This window comes from Tursiops truncatus, chromosome 7, assembly GCF_011762595.2.
Source record: "Tursiops truncatus isolate mTurTru1 chromosome 7, mTurTru1.mat.Y, whole genome shotgun sequence".
In the NCBI taxonomy this organism is placed as follows: domain Eukaryota; kingdom Metazoa; phylum Chordata; class Mammalia; order Artiodactyla; family Delphinidae; genus Tursiops; species Tursiops truncatus.
Window position 1 is genome coordinate 7,678,475 of NC_047040.1, and position 13,568 is coordinate 7,692,042.

General features: G+C 38.8%; 1 protein-coding gene and 1 pseudogene across 19 annotated transcripts in view; one reads left to right on the forward strand and one right to left on the reverse strand.

The window, feature by feature from the left end:
* DIS3L2 (DIS3 like 3'-5' exoribonuclease 2) overlaps positions 1 to 13,568 on the reverse strand; it is a 373,682-nt gene that overhangs the window by 157,804 nt on the left and 202,310 nt on the right. Inside the window, exon 10 of one of the 19 annotated variants that reach the window (XR_002173993.3) lies at positions 289 to 432. The exons of the other annotated variants lie outside the window; for them this stretch is intronic. The gene's annotated coding sequence lies outside the window, so the exon portion shown is untranslated. The remainder of the gene's footprint in view (positions 1 to 288; positions 433 to 13,568) is intronic. 19 annotated transcript variants of the gene reach the window in all.
* LOC117313091 (U4 spliceosomal RNA) lies at positions 9,433 to 9,515 on the forward strand (annotated as a pseudogene).

Here is a 13,568-nt window from a genome sequence, read left to right on the forward strand (position 1 = left end):
AGAATCCTGTCCACTTACATTCTAGTGTGGGAGAAGATAGAAAATAAACAGTATTATAATTAAGTGCTGTGGAGGAAAAAGAAAAGAAACATTAGAACAGAGCAAGGGAGGTTGGAAGTGCTGACTACAATTATAAATAGGGTAGTCAGCAAAGGCCTCAATGAGATGATGCCACTTGAAGATGACCTGAGGGAGGTGAGGAGTGAGCCATGGGCTTTATGGAGAAAGAAGGACTTGGGCAAAAGGAAGAGCTATAGCAAAGGCCTGGAAGCCACCAAGTTAGTTTACCTGAAGGCCCCGAACTGCTGGGCACAACTCAACCAAGAGAGTTTATATGTAGATACGAATGGCTTGGCCTCTGCTTTCTTTTACTTCCTGTCCAAGAAGTCGTAAACCTAGGCTCGCAGGTGTTCAGAATGCAGCTCTGCACGCCTAAGGGAGAAATGAGAGCAGCCGAGTCCCATGGCGCCCAGAAAGTCCTTCTACCCGAAGCACTCTCTGAACATCTCTCTCTCTTCTTTTACCTCTGGGTAGTAGAGTCTTCCTATGACCCAGATTTAAAATATCACGTTGGGGTTACTTTAAAACAGGCTAGAAGAACACTGACTGATATAAAATAAGTTTTAAAATTGACAAAATGAAGTAGCAGTAAGCTTATAGGAAATGCTCCCACAGAGCGATCAAATATCTAAGCCTCTAAATATAATGTTTAGAGTTTAGGCATAAAAAGTTCTCCTATGTGCAAAATCTTCGCAGAGTATTAACATATTAGAGGTCTTCACTTCAATATACGGGAAATCTTGCTCTCGTTAAAAACACTTTTTTTCTACATCTCCTAGAATCTCTTGAGAGGTGATTCTCTTAGAATTATAATAATGGTGGGTATTATTTTTTACTCTTGTTTTATGGATGGGGAAACTGAGGCTCAGAGAGATTAAGTAATTTGCCTAAGGTCACAGAACTGCAGAACTTTGATTTAATGGAACAGGAATTCAAAAGAGAAGGTGTTAAAAGAAGTGAATAAGCCAAGAAGTTTTATTTCAAATGGAAGCTGACATCTCTTCTACTTACCCTTAGTTCCATACTTTGTCTTAAGATTTAAACACCCCAGAAGCATTTTTGCTGAACTACTAATTACCCCCAAATTTCTCTGAGAAAAGTTTCTCTGTGGTTGACTAAGTTGTCAATGACTTCGTTTTTGAGTACCGAACCCAAATCTGACAACTTTTCACCCTCAACCTGAAAATCCACATACAGAGTTCCGACATCAAGTTTATTCAAAAGGGATATTCTTTAGTATGTCAGAGAAAGTCAAGTCCCAGGTACTTTCTTTTGGAATGAGTACCCAAAGATAGGAAAAGTAGCCGAAAAAGGAACATGAATAGATATATTTTCACTTTAAAAGACTACGCTATTAAATTTGCTTTGCAATTTCCAGACCAGACATAATGAATGTATTAAAATAAAACAGAAAATGTAATCAAACTTTAATATGACTTTATCAGAGACTTAAACACAATGGTAAAGGCCAGTATTTAATGGATTTAAATTCTAGTGGACGGAATTAAGAATAGTTACAAGGTCAAGGAATTAACTATGTCTAGACATCTCTCCTACACTTCTATTTGAGGAACAGCAGTTTTTTTTTCTCATCCTTTGAATTCCCAAGCCAGGAATTCAGAACCTGCTGTTGGAAGGATCATCATCCTTAATTCTCAATCCATTTATCAGGCTAAAATGCAAATGTAAGTGGTGAATACATTTCAACAGCCCCAGAGATCCAAAGAGCCTTCTCAGGGAGCATGCTGAGGTAACTGGGGAAGGGTTAAGCCACCCCTATTTTTCAGATCTGAAAACAGTTGTTCTGATACGAGAAGAATCATTGCAGTGGTGCCAGCTCCCGTCTATAAAAGCTATACACATTTTTTGCACAACTGTATGATTGTTATGGCAACCATAAAAATGCAACTATCATTCTTCAAATTACACACTACCCATACTGGATTACCTACATACGTTTGTTCTTCCACATCACCCAGAATTTCTTTTCAGAAAGTGCTATGTCTGTCCTATAGATGTTTAGGAGTAAGATAAAGTGGTCTCTTTCAAAGGGAGAGTCCGTAACAATGAATCTTTCAAAGGCCTAGTTCTTGAAGGATTCTAGGACTTCCCTGTCAAGACTTTTAATCCCATGGTCACTGGGAGGCCTCAAAATATTTCCCCCAGGGGGCAAGGAAACTGCCTGGAAAACGTATTCCCCAAATGACTGCTTTTTATTAAGAGCATGATTAAAGCACCATGAACGAGCCTTATTAGACCCTGCACGGCTCTGCAAAGTACTGAGAGCATTAGAAAGTGAGTCTCAGTTTAGTGAGATGAGAGACTTGTTTAAGAAATACATACCAGCATTTTTATTAAATTTGCTGCTGAATAAAACACCACCAATATAATCAAACAAAAATGTCAAAATAAATTTCAGCTATATTTTAAGATGATCAGGGACTCTGTTATTAAACAGTGTAAATTCTTTCTTCTCACTAATGGGGAAAGCAAACTCCAGTCCTGTATGTCTTTTAAATATTAATTTGGGGTCAAAATTCTGTTTCATTGTTCACAGAGTGGATTCTACAGTTTAAAAAAAAAAAAAAAAAACAGCCTGCTAGTGACTTCCTGGCTGATTTTAATACTAAGTACTTAGACTTTAGATGAAAATGTGTCCATAATTACTGTTTGCTCCAGAGAGTTTCCAAATAAGGCACCGAAATTCATCTAGTTTTCCTTTCTCAAAAAAACAAAAACAGGGGCTTCCCTGGTGGTGCAGTGGTTAAGAATCCACCTGCCAATGCAGGGGACACGGGTTCGAGCCCTGGTCTGGGAAGATCCCACATGCCGCGGAGCAACTAAGCCCATGTGCCACAACTACTGAGCCTGTGCTCTAGAGCCCGCGAGCCACAACTACTGAAGCCCGCACGCCTAGAGCCCATGCTCTGCAACAAAAGAAGCCACCGCAATGAGAAGCCCGCGCCCCACAACGAAGAGTAGCCCCTGCTCGCCGCAACTAGAGAAAGCCTGCACGCAGCAACAAAGACCCAACGCAGCCAAAAATAAAAACAAACAAATAAATAAATTTATAAAAAACAAACACCCACAAAGTTTCCCTATGAGGTGGGCAGGGCAAGTCAAGCTCTAATGTAGCACCCTTAGTTACAGTTGGCGCTCCCTTGGCCGCAGGGTGCAGTGAAACATGGAGTGCTACTTCTCCACTCGCACCCCATCTTCAGGAGAGGAGGAGCTCCCAAGGGACCCCAGGTGACCCCCCCCCCCATCTACAGTCTACACTTCTTCCTGCACTTTCAGGGTTACTCCTGCATACTCCCGCATACTCCCTCTACCTCAGCCCAACCCCCATCTTCTAGTCTTTACCAAGTCTTGGACTGGGCCCGAATTCATAATCCCACCCTCGCTTCCCACTGAAGCAGCTCCCCAGCTAGACTCCAGCCTCCTCTCCTGCTCTCCTGCCTTTCAGATCCTTTAGCATTTGACTACCAGGATAAAGTTCCTAAAATACAGCATTAGATTACGCTCCTTTCTCAAAAATCCTCACTGGCTTCCAGCTTCCTGACATTACAGTCCTCAGCTTGGCGTTCAATATCCTCCATGATCTGGCTTCCAACGACTTTTCCACCCTCCTTAAGACGACTTGTCTACAGTAACATGGGGCCTTGGCAAGCCAGTTGTACTAAACATCCTGAATTAGCGATTTGTGTAGATCCACCACCTCTTCTTTCAGACTTTATTCTCCTTGACGGAAAGGACTATTGCTTTCAATTACATAGTTTGCAATTCCAACAATACCTATTTCAGGGTCTTGCAAATAGTAAAGATAATAAATATTTACTGAATTGAATCTTTAAGTGGGCCCCTTCAACTCTAACCATGGGAGAAAAGACTGGGGCTGTGGTAGAGCTAATAGTCCCTTTACCAGAAGTACCATCTATCTGTGAGAGTAGATTCCACTTCAGATGATGTCTCGGGACCTCTAGCTATGGCCTGGGAACATGGCCCTAGAGAATTTTCTAGGTTTAGACCCCAAGTCCTTTGGACTATGAATATACTGATATGCAAGGGTAGATGAAAAGGGGCCAAAGAAAGGGGGTAAGAGGGAACAGAATTTGAGGGCAGAAGGCAGTGTGAGATTTGTACTCTCCATATACCTCAAACATCTTTTTGGTAAGGCGATGTGTCTTAATGCTCACCAGAAAGAAAGAAGGGGCAATATTTTATCAAGCATAGTATATGCTAGACCTGCGTAAGCATTCTACATGTTGTTATATTTAACCCCTGCATGACCTCCTGAGAAATACAGTAACTGTACATTCCTTTTAACTTGTAAAGAAAGAAAGGCTCAGAGAATTTAAGTAACTTGCCCAAGAATACATACCTATTAAGTGGCACAGTGATGATTCAAGCCAAATTTGTCTCTAAAACCTACATCTTAGTATTTCACCCCTGTGATATCAGGGTCATTTAAAATTTTCAAACTCCTGGGATAGAAAAATAACCAGTAGCATCATGTATAAAGGTCGGAGGGAACAGAACTGTGGTGGGTTGTTATCTGTCTTGACGTTCCTTCTCCCAAACCAACATGTAACCCAAAGCAGGGCAAACTTGATTCTCGCTCTAGAATTCGGAATTAGGACAGAGGAGGGAGAGTGTGAGAAGGAGGAAAGTATGTGAGGGGAGAAGATGGAGAGAGATATCAGGCTCTCTCTGGGTGACTGTGGCAGCTCTTAGGTTGCAGCCATCCCACTGAGGAGCAGGAAGCCAAAGAGGCCAGTAGGAATGAGGGAAGCCGACGTGTAGAGAGCGTGAGAGGCAAAGATGAAGAAGCCTTTCTGGGTTCGCTGCCCTTGGATTCTGGGAGTCATCGCAGGATCCTTAAAACAAATTCCCCTTTCTGCTTAAGTGAGCTCCAGTGGTTTCTGTTATTTGGGACCAAAAGTCTTAATTAATGCAACAGCTGCGCGAAGTTTCCTAGAATGGCTAACTCGTCGTGGCTTTCTCTAACGCTTTCTCGTTAGCGAGCCATGACAGGATGTTACAGCCGATGCTTCCACCCTGCCCACTCCTGGGGGCACCAGGTGCTGGAAAGCAGAGGGAGGGCATGGCAGAGTATCAACAACAAGTTTCTATTTTTTGGGGGGGGGGTGGGGGGCGCACTGTGCAGCATGCGGGATCTTAGTTCCCCATCCAGGGATCGAACCCACGCCCCCTGCAGTGGAAGTGCAGAGTCTTAACCGCTGGACCGCCAGGGAAGTCCCTCAAGTTTCTATTTCAAAAACAAATTAATTTTTAGAAAGATTGCTTCTGTAACTCAAATTACACAAAGTACAATGCTATAACATTTTTTGACCAGTACGGTTTTGAAGAGGCTCTAACTTCTCCTTTCTCAATATGGGGAGGAGAAGTATGTGGTGTTTTTGATTGATTTGGTGTTTTTTTGATTGATTTTTTTAAAAATGTTTATCAAGGGTGTGGGTTTAAGGTGGAGAAACATGGAGATGGTGGTTAAGAGATTCCTAGACTGCAGAACTGAATTCAAGTCCAAGCTTTGCCCCTCTCAGCCATGTGACCTTGGGCAAGTGACTACACTCATCTGAGCCACAGTTTCTTCATCTGTAAAACAGGGATAACTGTTTCACAGGATTGTCTGAATGATTAAATAAGGTAATACTTAAGTATAAAATAATTAAACATATAAAGAGGTATAAAAGGTGCACTCAATTAAATATGTGTTTTGGTGTATGCATATCTGCCACATTAACAACAAAGCTACATGCAAACTTCAAACTTTTACATGTGTTCATTTTCTTCATCCTGTGTATTTTTGGCTGAACATTAATGGAGATGATCTCTTACTAGGGAACTGATCTTTCTCTTTGTGTGTCCTCAGCGTGTATCAAGCCCCAAGGCAGAGATGACAGGAAAGGGACACCCAGTGAGTACTTACTACATGCCCAGCACTGTCCCAGGTCTGACCAACAGTCAAGATTATGCTAGTGATTTAATATTTTCAAAGTAACTCTATTTCAAAAAGAAACGATTAAATATGGCTATAGAAAAGGATAATTGAACACACATTTAAAGTATTATTATGCTTGTGGGAACACTCCTATCCTAGGAATTCTAATTACATCTGTAAGACCACAGGAGAACTGTTTAAACAATCACAATTTGAAACTCTTGATTCTCCCACATACAAACTTTGGTATAATTCCACTAGGTCACCTCTCAGGCAAAAAGATTATAGGGAAACTTTACATTTGCACAGTATGAGTAAATATATGTAACAAAACCAATTTTTTCACACATATAACAGGACTTCCATGCACGCCAGTCTCTTCCTCTGAAAGTTACAGAGGGACTCTGTACACTTATTCACATGATGCCACAACTGCTCAAAAGGGTTTTGGAATTCTTTAAGAACTACTTTCTAAGCCAATTCATGAGCTTCACAAGAAAATCAGTTTTACTACTTTATAATTATATTTTATTTCTTTTTGAAGTTGTATTATCCAGCTTGATCACCCACCTGATTTACCACTCTTGGCTCTAAATTGACTTGGCTGTTTCCAAAACTCAAACGCATTCTCAAAAGATGAAGATTGGCCATTGTTGAAAATGTGCCTTAGGCTCTGAAGGCAATTTCCGAAGAGGAGTCCAGAAATGTGTGGCGCCTTACCCACTGCCTGCCAGCAAGCTCAGATCCTCCTCATTCTCAAAAACCTCTTGAGGACCCTGCTTCTGTCAAGCTCCCTCTCACCACCTCTGGTGCAGCAAAGCTCCCTGAAAGGGATGTTTCTACTTAGCCCCCCTACGTTTTCACGTCCCTTCATCCCTCAACTGACTACAGCCTGCTTTGGCTCTCATCACGCCAACGAAACAACTCATGAGATATTCAAAAGACAAAGAAAAGAACTTGATGACCAAATGCAGTGACTTCTGTTCCAGAGCACAGGGCAGCTCACCCTTGATTGGAACTTGTCACCAACTGTGCCTTTTCTTTTTCTTTAACTCTTCTAATTTCTTTTCTGCAGCCCACTCCCCACCTTCTCCTAAGAAGCTTCCACTCTTTAAACGTTGGAGCTCTTCACAGTCCATCACTGGTCCTCTTTCCTTTTCCGACTGTAGGCTTACTAGGTATATTCATTCACTCTGTGGCTTTAACTACTACTTCATGCACCTAAATAGGTATCTGCAGCCCAGACTTCTTTCCTGAGTGCCAGGCTCGTTTTGCTTTCTGCCTCCTGGACATCTCCTTTTGGTTATTCTAGGCACTTAATGTCCAAATTTTACTCATCTTCCCCCATCCAAACATTCTGTTCTTGCCCTCTAACTCACAATCTCAGATTTTCCTGAATTTCACCGCAGCCTAAGGATACTGACACAAGTTCAAGGGCCATACAGACATATCCCCTACTGAGAGGTCTTCTTAGAGGATGTCAGGAACAGTGTTAATTGCTTTCTTCCCCCCTTCTTCTTTTTTAAATAATAATAAGACAAAAGCCTTTGGAAATCCTATTCATCCCTCATGACCAAATTCAAAGATTACCTGGCTTCAAAGTTTCCTCATGCAAAATTAATGATTTTCTCCTCTGTGTTCACCTGGTGGCTCTTACTAAAAAAAATTTAAACTTGTATTTAGAGATAATTGCTGATTAATACACAATGGTAAGAAAAAATAGAGAGATGCTATCTACCTTTTACCTAATTTCCAACGGTAAAATCTTACAAAATTATAGTACAACACCCAAACCAGGATGTTGACATTGATACAATGCACTGATCTTGTACTCATGAAGTTCTCAACAATTTTATCACACGTGTAGGTTCACGTAAGCACCACCTCAATCAAGACAGAGAGCTATCATCATCTCAAGGATCCTTCAAACTGTCTTTTAATAATGATCATACCCAACTCCCACCTGCCCTACCTCCCTCAATCCCTGGTAACTACAAACCTATTCTCCGTTTCCAAAATACATCTTTCCTAAAAAGTGATATCAACAGAATCATACAGATGTAAACCTTTCAGACCGGCTTTTTTCACTCGGCGCATTCCCTGAAGATTCGTGCTGTTGTGTATATCAACAGTCCATTCCTTTTTGCTGCTGAGTATCATTCCATGATGTGGATGTACCACAGCTTGTTTAACCATTCACACGTGGAAGGAAATCTGGGTTGTTCCCAGTTTGGGGATGTTATGAATAAAGTTGCTATGAAAATCTGTGTACAAGTTTTCGTGTGAACCATAAGTTTTCATTTTTCTGGGCTAAATGCCCAGGAATGCAATTAGCAGCCTGTATGATGGCTGCATTTAGCCTTTTAAGAAACTGCGGAAGTGTTTCCAGAGTGGCTGTGCCATTTTACATTTCCACTAGCGAAGTGTGCATGAGTCACTTTCTCCGCATGCTCACCAGCATTTGGTATCGCGTGGAACTTTTCACCAACTTTGGTTTTTCCTTTTATTTTAGCCATTCTGATAGGTGTGTACTGGTATTTCACTGTGGACTTAATTCACATTTCCTAGTGGCTCATGACATTAAACATCTTTTTGCTTGTGCATTTACCATCTGTAGCATGTCTTCTGCCCATTTTCTAATTGGATTGTTTTTATACTGTTGAGTTTTAAGGGTTCTCTATGTACTGTAGATACTAATCCTTTGTTGGATATGTTTGCAATATTTTCTCCCAGTCTAGCTTGTCTTTTCGTCTTAAAGACTCTTAACAGGGTCTTCCACAGAAAAAGCTTTTAATTTTAATGAGAACTGATTTATCTTTCCTGATATGGACTGTGCTTTTTTGTGCCAAGTCTAAGAACTCTTTACTAACCTTGCATTATGCAAGTATTCTATGCTCTGATCTGTAAGTTTTACAGTTCTACAGTTTATATTTAAGTCCATGACTCATTTTGAGTTAACGTTTGCATTAGGCATGAGGTTTAGGTCAAGGTTCATTTGTCTATGTACACCCAATTCCTCCAACACCATCTCCTGAAAGGCTATCCTTCCTCCATTGAATTGTTTTTGATCCTCTGTCAAAAATTAATTGGGCATATTTGTGTGGAACTAATTCTGAGCTTTCTATTCTGTCTCATTAATCTATGTGCCTATTCCTTGTAGGTTTTTTGTACATGATCTTTATCAAGCTGATGATGTTCCTCTCCTTGTCTAGTTTGCTGAGAGTTTTTAGTATGACTCTGTGTTGGATTTTTTTCCAAATGCCTTTTCTGTAATAACTGATGGGATCATACAATTAAAAATTTTTTTTATTCTGTTAATATGATAGATTACATGTATTGATTTTTAATAACAGTTTATTGAGATATAATTCACACACCATAAAATTCTCCCTTTTAAAATGTACAATTCAAGCTTTGCACAGTTGCAGTATCATAGCCAATGAGGCTTATCCAAGGCATGATTATTGATAATTGAAAATAAATATATAAAATGTACAGTTCAGAGGTTTTTAGTATATGCAAAGAGTTGTATAATATAATCATTTCCATTACCTAATTTTATCATATTTTCATCACCCAAAACAGAAACTCCATACCCATTAGCAGTCCCTCCCTATTTCCCCTTCCCTGTAGCCCCTAGCAACCACTAATTGACTTTCTTATCTATCATACACTACGTGGCCTTTTATGCCTGGTTTCTTTCATTTGGCATTATGTTTTCAAGGCTCATCCATGTCGTAGCATGTACCTGTACTTCATTCCTTTTCACGGCCAAAGAATATTCCAATGAATGAATACACCACACATTCACAGTAGATGGACGTTTAGGTTGTTTCCATTTTGGGGGCTATTATGTAAATGCCATTATGAACATTCACATTCAAGTTTGAGGAATTGCCAAACAGTTTTCCAAAGTGGCTGCACCATTTTACACTCACACCTGCAGTATATGAGGGTTTTCAATTTCTCTGCATCCTCATTAACACCTGTTATCTGTATTTTTGATTATAGCTATCCTAGTGGGTGTACAGTGTTATCTCATTACCGTTTGCATTTTCATAATGACCTATGATATTGAGCATTTTTTCATGTGCTTAATGGCTATTCGTATAACTTAAATTCTTTGCTCATTTAAAAATTAAGTTGTGAGAGTTCTTTATATATTCTGGATACAAGTCCCTTATTAGATACAATTTGCAAATATTTTTCCCATTCTGTGGGGTTTTTCTTTTTTTCAATTTTTGACGGTGTTCTTTGAAAATCAGTTTGTATTTTTGTTTTTGTTCTTTTTCTTTATTTTTTTGGCTGTGTTGGGTCTTTGTTGCGGCGCGAGGGCTCCAGGGCGCATGGGTTCCGTAGTTTGCGGCACACAGGCTCTCTCGTAGAGGTGCGCGAGCTCAGTAGCTGTGGCACGCGGAATTAGTTGCCCCGCAGCATGTGGGATCTTAGTTCCCCGACCAGGGCTGGAACCCGCATCCCCTGCATTGGAAGGCAGATTCTTTACCACTTGACCAACAGGGAAGCCCCTGATGGTGTTCTTTGAAGCACAAGTTTTTAATTTTGATGAAGTTAAATTAATGTTTTTTTCTGTGATCACTCATCCTTTGCCTAATCCAAGGTCACGAAGATTTACTCCTATGTGTTCTCCTAGGACAGTTAGTTTTAGCTCTTACATTTATGTGTTTGATTCATTTTACATTAATTTTTGTATATGGTGCATTGATTTCTGAATGTTGAGCCAGCCTTGCACACTTGGAATAAATAATACTAGGTCATGGTTTACAATTTTTTTAAACAGACTGCTAGATTCAATCTGCTAATATTTTGTTGAGTATGTTTGCATCTGAGTTCATGAGGGATACTGGCCTATAGTTTTCTTTTTTTATATACTCTTTGTCTGGCTTTGGTATCAGGATAATACTGGCTTCATAAAATAAGTCAGGAAGTGTTCCCTCCACTTCTATTTTCTGGAAAAGATTGTGTAAAACTGGTATAGATTCTTCTTTAAATATTTTCTAGAATTCTCCAGTGAAACCACCTGGGCCTGGAGATTTCCTTTTAGGGAGCTTCCACATTCTGAATTCACTATTTTTAATGGTTATAGGACTAGTCAGATGGTCTATTTCAATTGGGTTGAATTTTGATAGTTTGTAGTCTTTGAGGAATTGGCCTATTTCTACTAAGTTGCTGAATTTATGAACTTCTTGATAAGCTTCTTGATTTATAAACTTCTTGTAGTATTCCCTTATAATCCTTTTAAGCTGCAGTATCTGTAGTGATGTCCCGTTTCATTCTTAATGTGATTTGTGCCTTTTCTGTTTATCTGTCAGTCTTGCTAAAGGTTTATCAATTTTATTGATTTTTTTCAAAGAACAAGTTTTTGTGTTTTTCTTTATTTTTTCCTATTTTTAATTGTATTGATCTCTATTCTTTATTATTTCTTTCTACTTACATTGGGTTTTTTCTCTTTTTATAGATTTTTGAGGTAAGTACTTAGATAACTGATTTGAGACCTTTCCTCTTTAATTTTAATTTACACATTTAGAGCTATAAATTTCCCTCTCAACACTGCTTTAGCTACATCTCACATATTTTGCTATGTTTTCATTTTCATTTAGTTCTAAGTATTTATTTTAATTTCCTTTGAGACTTTCTCTTTGACCAAGGGACTATTTAGAAGTGTGTTGTTTATTTTCCAAGGGCCTAGAGATTTTCCTGTTGCTGTTCTACTATGGATTTCTAATTTATTTCTATGTGGCTAAAAAACATACTCTGCATGATGTCATTTCTTTTACACTTGTTGAGGTGTTTTTTATGACTCAAGATATGGTTCATCCTGGTGAATACCCCATCATGCCAATAAAAAAATGTATTCTGCTATTGTTGGGTGGAGTGTTCTATATGTATATCTCAATTAGGGTCTACTGGTTGATTGTGTTCTTCAGATCTTCTGTATCAATTCTGATTTTCTGAGAGAGGTATTTAAGTACCCAAATATAACTGTGGATCTATTTCTCCTTTCAGCCCTATCATAGTTTTTGCTTCATGTAATTTGAGACTCTGTCGTTGGGTGCATTTACATTTGAGATCATTATGTCTTCTAGGCGGAATGATCCTTTTAATATTATGTAATGACCCTTTTTGTCCCTAGTAATTTTCTTTGTCCTGAAGTCTACTTTATCTGATAATAATATAGACACTCTTGCTTTTCTAAATTAGTATTTGCACGGCATATCTTTTTTTCATCCTTTTGCTTTAAACCTACCTATGTTACAGTCTTTGAAATGAGTTTGTTGTAGACATCTAATTGTTACATCATTTAAAAAAAATCCATCCCACCAATCTCTGCCTTTTAATTGGTATATTTAGGACATTTACATTTAAGGGTAATTATTGATATTTTACGGGTTAAGTTGCCATTTTATATTTTGTTTTCTGTTTGTTTCCTCTCTTTCTCATTACTGTTTTTCTTTTTCTTATAGTTTAAATACACATTTATATTTTGCATTCCACCTTGATTTATTTATAAAGTTTTTAAAATATATCACTTTGTATAGTCTTCTTAGGGGTTAGTCTAGGTACAACAATATACATAAGTTACACAGTCTACCCATATCAACATTTTACTACCTTGAGTGAGGTGTAGAAACCTTAATTCCACTTAGGCTCCTTTATCCTCTCCCCATTCTAAGTATAATTATCTTAAGTATGTTTTCCACATGACATTGATCACTACATTAGTTGGTATTATAATTTACGATTTAAGAAACTCATGAGGGGGATAGTTTATATTTGCTCCTATTTTTACTCATTCTGATGTTCTTCTTTCCATTCTGAAATTCCAAGCCTTATGTTATCATTTCCTTTTTTTTAAAGAGAACTTTAGTTATCCTTTCAGAATAATTTGGCTGGCAATAGATTCTCCTAGCTTTTTTTTGTCTGAGAATTTTTTTATTTCCTCTTCATTTCTGAAGGATATTTTTTGCCAGAAACAGAATTCATGGTTGACAATTGTTTTCTTTCAGTACTTGAAAAATGTTGTGCCACTTCATTCTGGCCTCCATGGTTTCAAATGAGAAACTAATACCATTTGAATTGGTGCTCCCCTAAAAGTAATGCAGCCTCTCTCTACTTCACAGTCTCTTTCTTTGAATTTAGTTTTCAGAAGTTTAAAATGATATGTGTCAGCATCAATTTCTTTGGGTTTATGCTGTTTGGGGTTGTGATATTGTGACTGATAATAAGAAGTATATATTTGGTCTTCACCCTTGCTTCCAGCACAGAGATCCTAAAACTCTTGGACTTTCCTAAATGATAACAATAAAGGTGTCTTTTGATATTCATAACAAATCCCTTTCAATCACACCTGAGTTTATGTTAACGAGGTGACTTTTGGAAACCATTTAAGGATGGGGGTGGGGGGGTGCTGGTTGTCAGAGGAACCAACCATGTGGTTAGAGAGTGGGAACTTTTAGCCCCACTCCCCAACCTCAGAGGAGGGGAGAGAGTGGCTGAAGATTGAGTTCAACTACCAATAGTCAATGAT